The sequence below is a fragment of the Suricata suricatta genome, chromosome 13 (assembly GCF_006229205.1).
Source record: "Suricata suricatta isolate VVHF042 chromosome 13, meerkat_22Aug2017_6uvM2_HiC, whole genome shotgun sequence".
Classification (NCBI taxonomy): domain Eukaryota; kingdom Metazoa; phylum Chordata; class Mammalia; order Carnivora; family Herpestidae; genus Suricata; species Suricata suricatta.
In genome coordinates this window covers 5,888,849-5,897,646 of record NC_043712.1, presented here as the reverse complement: position 1 = coordinate 5,897,646, position 8,798 = coordinate 5,888,849, and the positions used below count along the sequence as shown (strand labels likewise).

Below are 8,798 nucleotides of genomic sequence, written 5' to 3'. Positions count from 1 at the left end.
GGCTGTAACCCGAGCCTCCGGTTAAGCGGATTTCTCCCGGGGCAGGACCCCCTCCGGTTCTGGAATGCAGCCTGGGGTGTGGGGGCGGGGCCGGGAAGGGGTAACAAAGGGTGAAGCCGCTTTGAAATTCGGCTTCCTGCCCTCCCTCCCCCCAGCGCCCCCCCCCACCGCCACCAGGCCCAGCACTGAACAAACAAGCTGTCTCCTCCCCGCCCGCCTTTGTCGGGAGTGGAGGAGGGTCGGCCCCAAGCTGCCCCTGAAACATAGGCCGCAGCAGGGCAGCCCCCAGACCGGCCCGCACCCTGACCCCCCCCACCCCGCACCCATCCTGCTCCCGCTGCCTCTCACCCAACGCTCACCTCGGGGGCCCCCAACCTGATAGGGACCTAATGACAGGCCCACCCGTCAGGGCCCTGGGGCGGGGAGGCATCGGGGCCTCCTGCAGCAGTGAGGCTGCCCGGTGAGGCCCCAACTGAGGTTTTAGGGTGCCATTACTGCCACCCCGGGGGGACCTGCCGCTTGTTCACGCACACACACCCCTTGCGCACCCCGCGGGGGCCGGCTTGCATCCCCGGTCCCTCCGGAGCCCGGATGCTGCCTCAAGCCCGGACAGGCTGAGAAGGGGGCTGTGAACCGGCCCCAGGTGTGGGGTTTGTTTAGTTTCAGTAAGAAGAGCTGCCTTCATCCGGGGCTTTCCCGCAGCTCCCAGAGTGCGCTGGGGCCACTGGGGGGTCCCCTCTGCAGATTTACCCTAGGCTGTTCCAACTCCCGAGAAAACCGGGGAGCAGACGGGCATTAGTGACCCCCGGCCCCTCTCCTCCTTCAGACTTCTGTGGGGGTGGGGTGAGGGGGGCAGGGAGGGAAGACCTCTCCGGGAGAGGACAGGGCCTTTGGGGAGGAGCCAGCTGCAGAGTGGTGACCTGCAGCACACAGTGACCTACGCCCGTGATGACAGACAGGCACCCATGGGCCCCACGGACGTGCCTCCCAGGCGCTCCCAGGTCGGGGCTGCGGACAGTTGAAGCCCCTCCCCGCCCCCCAGGGTCCTGGAAAGCCCAGCCCCGAGGTAGCTTCAGCCACCTTCCCAGGAGACACCCTGCCCCCCCCACCACCCAGTCTCTTGGTCCTCCCATCTTCCTGTCCCTCCTCCCTGTTCCTGAGAATCCACCTCCTTCCAACCCCCTCCTCCCCCTCCACCCTCCCTTCTTGCCCCCATGGCTGAACCCCTCCCTCACCCCCCCATTCCCATCTGCACCCAGTCCTAGCACACAAGACCCCCCCAAGTCCAGGGACAAGACCACCAGATGGCCTTCGGAACCTCTCCATCCACAGAGCCTGCTGCCCTCAGATGGGACCTCCACCTCCGATGCCCGCACCTGCTGGACCCCACGAGGGACCCCTCGCTCCCTTCTCAGCCTGCGCCTGAGGCCCTCTCCTCATGCAACGGTCCACCCACCAGCACTGCCCTGCTGAGGGGCAGGGGCAGGGGCAGCGGGGCGGCCAGCTCCTTGGAGGAAATCCCCAGCCTAGTCTCCAGTGAGAGGAAAGCAAGGGTGGGGGGCTCAGAGGGTGGCACCCGGACAGCAGGGAATGCTACAGGAGCTGAGCTGGGATGGCGTGGGACCAGGAGGCTGCGGGGTCCGCGGAGACCCACCAGATGTGGTCCGGTCACAGGAGATCTGCAGGGGTCCACTGCGGCCTCACCCTCTCCAGGCGGCTTTGCCCATTTCACCTGGCTGAGTCGGGGTCCCCTCTGTGCTCCCCTGGACCCCTGCGCTGGCCACTTTGGGCTGTCCTGTCCCCAGGGCTCTGTCCTCACACCAGCAGGAACTCCAGGGTTCCGCTCACTGACAGGCACAGGCGGATAAGTGAATGAATGAATGAAAGAATGAATGAATGATTAGGCTTTCCACCAACTTCTCATTACAGGTTTCCCTATTCTTGCAGGTCGAGCCGCCCTCCGGGGAGGAATTTCCTCCTCCCCAACCTTGTGCTGGTCATTAACTCAGTGCCCGGACTTGCCTGGTGAATGAATAATTAAGCTGGACAGGGTCTGACCTCAGGCTGACCTTGAGCCTCCCCCCCAGTCCAGATACGGGCCGATTCTACGCGACCCTTCCCCTCATCCCTATTGGTGTGTTCTGAATCCCGGGGAAGTAAGTGCCTGGTGCGGGGAGGTCATGGCCCTACACCCTCTACCCCCCCACCCCACCCCACCCCGAGTGCTCAGCGGGGGGCCACCCCCTCCCAGGGGACTCCTTTACCTCTGCCCTCTTTGCCAAAGCCCAGAAGGGCCGAACTAAGAAGAAGCACATGGCCCTCCAGCTGCCCTCTGGGGTCCAGCTGTCCCCCACCCCCCTCCCCTGCACCTCGGATTCCCCACCAGCCAAGCAGGACCACAACTCATTCCATGACGCTGTGGGCACACGTGGGTGTCATGACAGATCCAGAGGGGACCTCGGAGACCACTGCACTGTGGTCACACAGCAAGCGGGGGCAGGGCTGGGCGTTGAGTACAAGTCTCTTGAGCCCCAGTCCTGGCCTCCCTCCCTATCGAGCCTTGTCCAGGAGTCTATTCTGTTCATCCATCCATTCATTCATTTATTCATTCGTTCAGCAGATATGTCAGGCGGGGCTCGGCGTAGGGGCCAAAGTCTCACCCTCGGGGACACGGTCACCCCACATAGCAACGATCCGGTCCACAGCAATTTGTGCTAAGGGGCAGTTTGCAGAGCGGAGCACCCCCGTCCGCTACCCGAGAGGTGAGAGGGCATGCAGGCTCCGGCATCACCTCTGCTGAGCCCCAGAGGAAATGCAGACGAGAAGGGGGAGGTCTGGAGAGCACGCGGGGAGGAACTGCATCGGCACAGCCCCTGCAAAGAGAGAATGGCCCCCTGGGAAAATACAAGCGGTTGGGTTTGCTTGGTTGTATCGAGACCTGATGAGCTACAGGCAGGCAGACCTGATGAGCTACAGGCAGGCGTTTGAAATTAACCCAAAGACAATGAGGAGCGGACGGGTTTGAAGCCCGGGCGGCGCAGGCTCAGAGTGTAATCTGGAAAGATCACTCCGGCTGTGCTGCATGGAGAAGGGTTTTAGCAGAGCCCAGGGCAACTATGGGACTCACCCCAGGCAAAAGGTGGTGAGGTCCGGAGCCATGATGGGGGCTGGGAGAGAAGTCAATAGATTTAAGAATTATTAGGAGGGGCGCCTGGGTGGCTCAGTCGGTTAAGCCTCCGACTTCAGCTCAGGTCAGATCTCACATTCGTGGGTTTGAGCTTGCGTCGGGCTCTGTGCTGACAGCTAGCTCAGAGCCTGGAGCCTGCTTCCCATTCTATGTCTCCCTCTCTCTCTGCCCCTCCCCCTCTCATGCTCTGTCTCTGTCTGTATCAAAAAGAAATAAAACACTTAAAAAATTAAAAAAAAAAAAGATTTATTAGGAAGCAGGAGCGCCTGGTGGGCTCAGTGGGTTAAGCGTCCGACTTCGGCTCAGGTCATGATCTTGCGGTTCTTGGGTGCGAGCCCCACATCGGGCTCTGTGCTGACAAAGCTGCTTCCAATTCTGTGTCTCCCTCTCTCTCTGTCCCTCCCCTGCTCGTGCTCTGTCTCTCTCTCTCTCAAAAATAAATAAACATTAAAAAAATAAAAAAGAAATAAAAAAAAGAAAATTACATCTTCTCCAAGAAAACACCAAATGGCAAATGACAGTGGCCTGGGAGGCCGGGGGGGGGGGGGGCCCTGGAATGGGAAGGCTGCAGCTTCCACAGAGGCTTCGGCAGCAGCATGAGGGACCAGAGTCATGGCCGTGGTCAGGGCTGGGCCAAGGCCACGGAACTCACAGAGGCAAGGCCAAGGACAAGGGGTGGATCTCCATCACCGAGCTGGGCCCACTGGTCAACACCACGAAGATGGAGTCCCTGGAAGAGATCTATCTCTTCTCCCTGCCCACCAAGGAATCTGAGATCATTGACTTTTTCCTGGAGACATCCCAGGAAATGATGAGGTTGGAGTTTTGGAAACTGTGCCAGGACAAAAGCAGACCCAGGCTGGCCAGAGGACCAGGTTCAAGGCCTTTGTTGCCATTGGAGATTACAATGGACATGTAGGTCTTGGCCTTAAGTTCTCCAAGGAGGTAGCCACTGCCTTCCACAAGGCCATCACCCCGGATGAGCTTTCCACCATCTCATGGGGCAGGGCTACTGGGGGAACAAAGATGGGCAAGGCCCACACTGTCCCCTGCAAGGTGACCAGACACTGTGACTCTGTGCTGCGTGACTCATCCCCTACACCAGGGGCACGGGCATTATCTCAGCCCCTGTGCCCGAGAAGATACTGATGATGGTTGGTATTGACAACAGCTACCTCTCTACCAGGGGGCTGTACTGCCTGGGCAACCTCACCAAGGCCACTTTTGATGCCATTCCCAAGACCTACAGCCATTGTCCCCCTAACCTCTGGAAAGAGACTGTTCACCAAGTCTCCCGATCAGGAATTCACTGTCTTGTGAAGACTCACACCAGAGTCTCCGTGAAGAGGAGCCAGGCTCCAGATGTGGCCGCAAAAGAAAAAAAGTGACTTAAAGCCTATTGAAAGAGAAAGAAAGAAGAAAAGAAAGAAAGAAAGAAAGAAAGAAAGAAAGAAAGAAAGAAAGAAAGAAAGAAAGAAAGAAAGAAAAAGAGGGAGGGAGGGAGGGAGGGAGGGAGAGAGAAAGAAAGGAAATTACCAGAATACAAAGAAGCAGGAGAAAACTATCTGGAAAGAGAAGAATAATCAAGCAATCGGAACTGACCCAGCACTGACACAGATGTTAGAGTTAGCAGAGAAGTATGCTAAAACAGTTTTTATTCTATATTTTCAAAATGTTAAGTAGAGACATTAAGATATAAAAAAGATCCAAACTGAATTTAGAAGAGTTGAAACCTACGTCTGAGATGAAGGATACACTGAAAGGGATTAATGGCAGATTAGACAAAACAGAAGAGAAGATTAGTGAGTCGGGGCGCCTGGCTGACTCCGTCAGTTGAACTTCCGACTCTGGCTCAGGTCATGATCTCTAGGTTCATGAGTTCAAGCCCCGCGTCAGGCTGACTGCTGTCAGCGCAGAGCTGCGTTCAGATCCTCTGTCCCCCTCTCTTTCTGCCACTCCCCTGCTTCCTCTTTCTCTCTCTGTCTCTCTTAAAAATAAACATTAAAAAAAAAAGATTAGTGAGATTGAAAGCATAGTAGGAAAAAACTATCCAAAATGAAACCAAAAAAATTTGTTTTCAATTTTAAAAAGAGAGAGAGAGGGCACCTGGCTGGCTCAATGGGTTGAGTGTCTGACTTCAGCTCAGGTCACGATCTCACAGTTCATGAGTTCAAGCCCACATTAAGCTCATTGCCGTCAGCGCAACGCCTGCTTTAGATCTTCTGTGCCCCTTTCTCTCTGTCTCTCCCCCGCTCATGCTCTCTGAAAAATAAATAAACCTCAAAAAATCAAAGAAACAAAGGAGAGAGAAAGAGAAAGCGCAAGCCAGGGAGAGGGGCAGAAGGAGAGGGAGAGAGAGAGAATCTTAAGCAGACTCCACGCTCAGTGCAGAGCCCAATGCAGGGCTCAATCCCCTGACCCTGGGATCATGACCGGAGCTGAAATCAAGAGCTGGACACTCAACCTGACTGAGCCACCCAGGCAACCCCTAAAAAAATTTTTTTAATGGAAAGAGCATCAGAGGGCTGTGGGACATTTCTAAACAGCCTGATATATTGGTATTTGGCGTTCAAGGGGAAGGGAGAAAAAGAACAGAAAAAAAATACTGGAAGAAATAGTGGCTGAAATGTTTCCAAACTTAATAAAATTTACATCCAAGAAGCTCAATGAACCCCAACTGCAGACCCTTGGTGACTGGATGTGGAGGGTAAGGAAGGAGCATCAGGCAAGGGTGAGGTCTGGGAGACCAAGGCTGAGGTGCCACCCGCTGAGGGGGTGCCAAGAAGAGAGGCCCGTGGGGTGGGATGGACCCGTGGGGGCTGTGGGGACACAGTGGCAGCAGACACGACAGGGCCGGCAGTGAGAAGGCGATGACCTGGAGGTGGGAGTCGAGGAGGCCGTGGGCATGGGGGCACCTTCCAGAGAGGGCAGTTGCCCCGGCACACCCTCACTTAATCAAAAGGCAAAGCCGAAGGAGCCAGCAGAGGGGAGGGGGGTGGGACCTGCAGAGAGGGCACAGGAAATCCAAAGGGTGCGATGTTGGGGGGGGAGATCCGTCTGGAGGAGAGCTTGGTCTAAAGTGGCAATGACATGATGTCACTAGGAGGTGAAGGCTGATGAGGCTGGCTCGGGTTCCTCTGGGTCCTGGGCAGACCCACAATATTGTACGGAGAGTGATAGACGTGAGGGGTGCCGGGGAGGAGTAGCACCCACAGGACAGGGGTTTCTGGAAGTGGGAGGGGCAATCATAAGTTACTTCTCAGGAGAGTGGGCGCTCGCAGGGCCAGAAGTGGGTGGAGGCGGTGATGATTGAGTTTGCGGCTTCAGGGGTGCAGCCATGCACGCTGCGACCCGGTCGGGGCAGGGGCTGGGGGACCCTGGCGATGCCAGCAAGGAAGAAAAGCACGGCCAGCATGCTGGCCAGGGGGTCCTCGTGGTGCCCTGGAGGGGTACCCTGACCATGGAGAGGAGGCCCCTGGGAGGCCCTGAAGTCTTCCAGGGATGAGTAGCTGGGGTGAGTGGTGACCCCAGGGACAGGGGTGCAGGAACCACAAGGGGGTGAGCAAGCCGGGGGAGGGGGGGCGGTGCACTAGGAGCGAAGCCGTGGCTTAGGTGAGAACCGCAGTGAGAGGGAGGGGGAGAGAGGCCGCACGCTCTTTTCTCCGCACCACTGATGCCACCCAGGAGGCAGCTTGAGGAAGGTGATTTGCACATCTTGCCTTTGTAGGTGGCTCTGGTTGCCTAGGAGGAGAGCTCGGGCCCAGCCCCAGCCTGGGCCTCGAAGTCAGGGCTTCAGGGTGGAGAGAAAGCCCACAGGAGCCAGACCCCACAGCCTGGCCACTGGAGCCCGATGGCTTCAGGGGAGGCTGGGGTGGGTGCAGGTGCAAGGCGGCAGTGCTGGCCTCAAAAGATCAGAAGCTCCTGAGAGCCTCCCCTAGCAGGGGGCCCTGGGGGGGGGCCTCAGCCTGCTCATTGAGGCCACCTGCTGTCTCCTGCCCCCCTCCAGCCCTGGAGGCCATTTCCTAGACCCCAGCTGGGCTGTCCTGGCCAGCTTCTGCCTCCCTCTTCAGCATCCTCTAGCGGGAAAGCCGCAGCCAAGCCCTGCCCTGTTCCCTCTGTTCTCCAATATCAAAGGCACCCTCCTCCCCACAGTGGTGTGCTGTGCTCCCTAGAGAGTGCGGGATCGCACACACCCTGGGCCCCCTGTATGTGCTTGGAATGCGCGTGGAGGCAAAAACGCAGACATGGGCACACATGGAAGCAGCCTCGGAAACATGCACGCAGTGGGGAGCGCCTGTCTGCACCGACGTGCACATGTGCAGAGGGGCAGCACGTTCACACGCAAGCACGGAGGGAGCAAACCCACAAAGCTGGGTGTGTGTAACATGCGCGCGTGCGTACGTGCGTATGCCACAGTCGGGGCACCCACAACGCAAATGTGTATCCGATGCACAGGCCACACACCCATTCCATACACATTCGTGCAACCACACGCATCCACGTGCTTGTGAGCATTCACAGAGAGGTTCACCACGCACGCAGATGGGCACCGGAAACCAGGTGCAGACAGAGGCACACGGGCACACGCGAGATGCACGTACAAACACGTGCAGAGACACACATAGACGCAAGTGCATGCGGGCAGATGGCCAAGTGCAAGGTTATTCACGCATACTGTGGAGTTGCTCATGCTCATGCATCGCAGGACACGCACATGCCCACGTACATCAGGCACACTTGTACACGCGCAAAGATGTACTTGTGAATATATACGCGTCTCCGTCACTTCCTGCGTGGTTATGAGCGTTCTACTGAAGGCGCTCGCACACGTTCCTGGGTAAATACACAGATGCGTATTTGCACACTACACTGGAACCCTGAGGAGGGCAGAGGGGGGTTCTGTGACTCACAGCTGCGTCCCTGACGCCCAGCACAGGGCCCGGTGCACAGGGGTTTGCTAGGTGGAACATCAGGGAACAGCCTTGGCAAAGGCTCCGAGGCAGGAGACTTCTGAGGACTCACCAGGAGTCTCGTGGGCCTGAGTGAAAACGGGATGGAGCTGGGTGGCCAAGGCTTCCGGCGGCCAGCTGGGGGGGGGGTGTTCAGGGCCAGGTCACTCCCGGACTTCACCTTCCTCTCTCCTCCCCACCCCTCCCACTCACACTCTACCGCTCCCCCTCACATGGTGCCGATAGCAGGTGCAGTCAGATGTTGTCAGAGGGGCAACCCATAGGACAGGAGGGAGAGGGGCCTTGTGGCCAGGTCGGCAGGTCTGGTTTCAAATCTTGGCCCTACCTTAGTCCTGGGGAGCTGGGCAGGGTGCTGGCTTTCCTGTGCCTCAGTGTTCTCACGTGGCTGGCAGGAAGATGGCTTTGGTGTTGAGGCGTGACTATGTGTCCTCTCTGGGCGGTGGTCCCTCTACATTGAGCAAATCTATGGTCCCAGGAATCTGAGACCCTGCAAGGTGGGGAATCCGGCCCCAGGGCCCTCTCACAGACTGGCACTCCCTCTGGACCCACAAGCAGGTCACAGGGTGAGGACTTGATTACCTTGGGAGCTCACAGGAGCACAACCTAGGTGATCTGCTACAAAGCAAACCCACTAGTATAAC

General features: G+C 57.8%; 1 pseudogene; it reads left to right on the top strand.

Moving 5' to 3' along the window:
• The first annotated feature begins 3,783 nt into the window (after nt 1–3,783).
• On the top strand, nt 3,784–4,575 carry LOC115276947 (annotated as a pseudogene).
• The last annotated feature ends 4,223 nt before the right edge of the window (nt 4,576–8,798 follow it).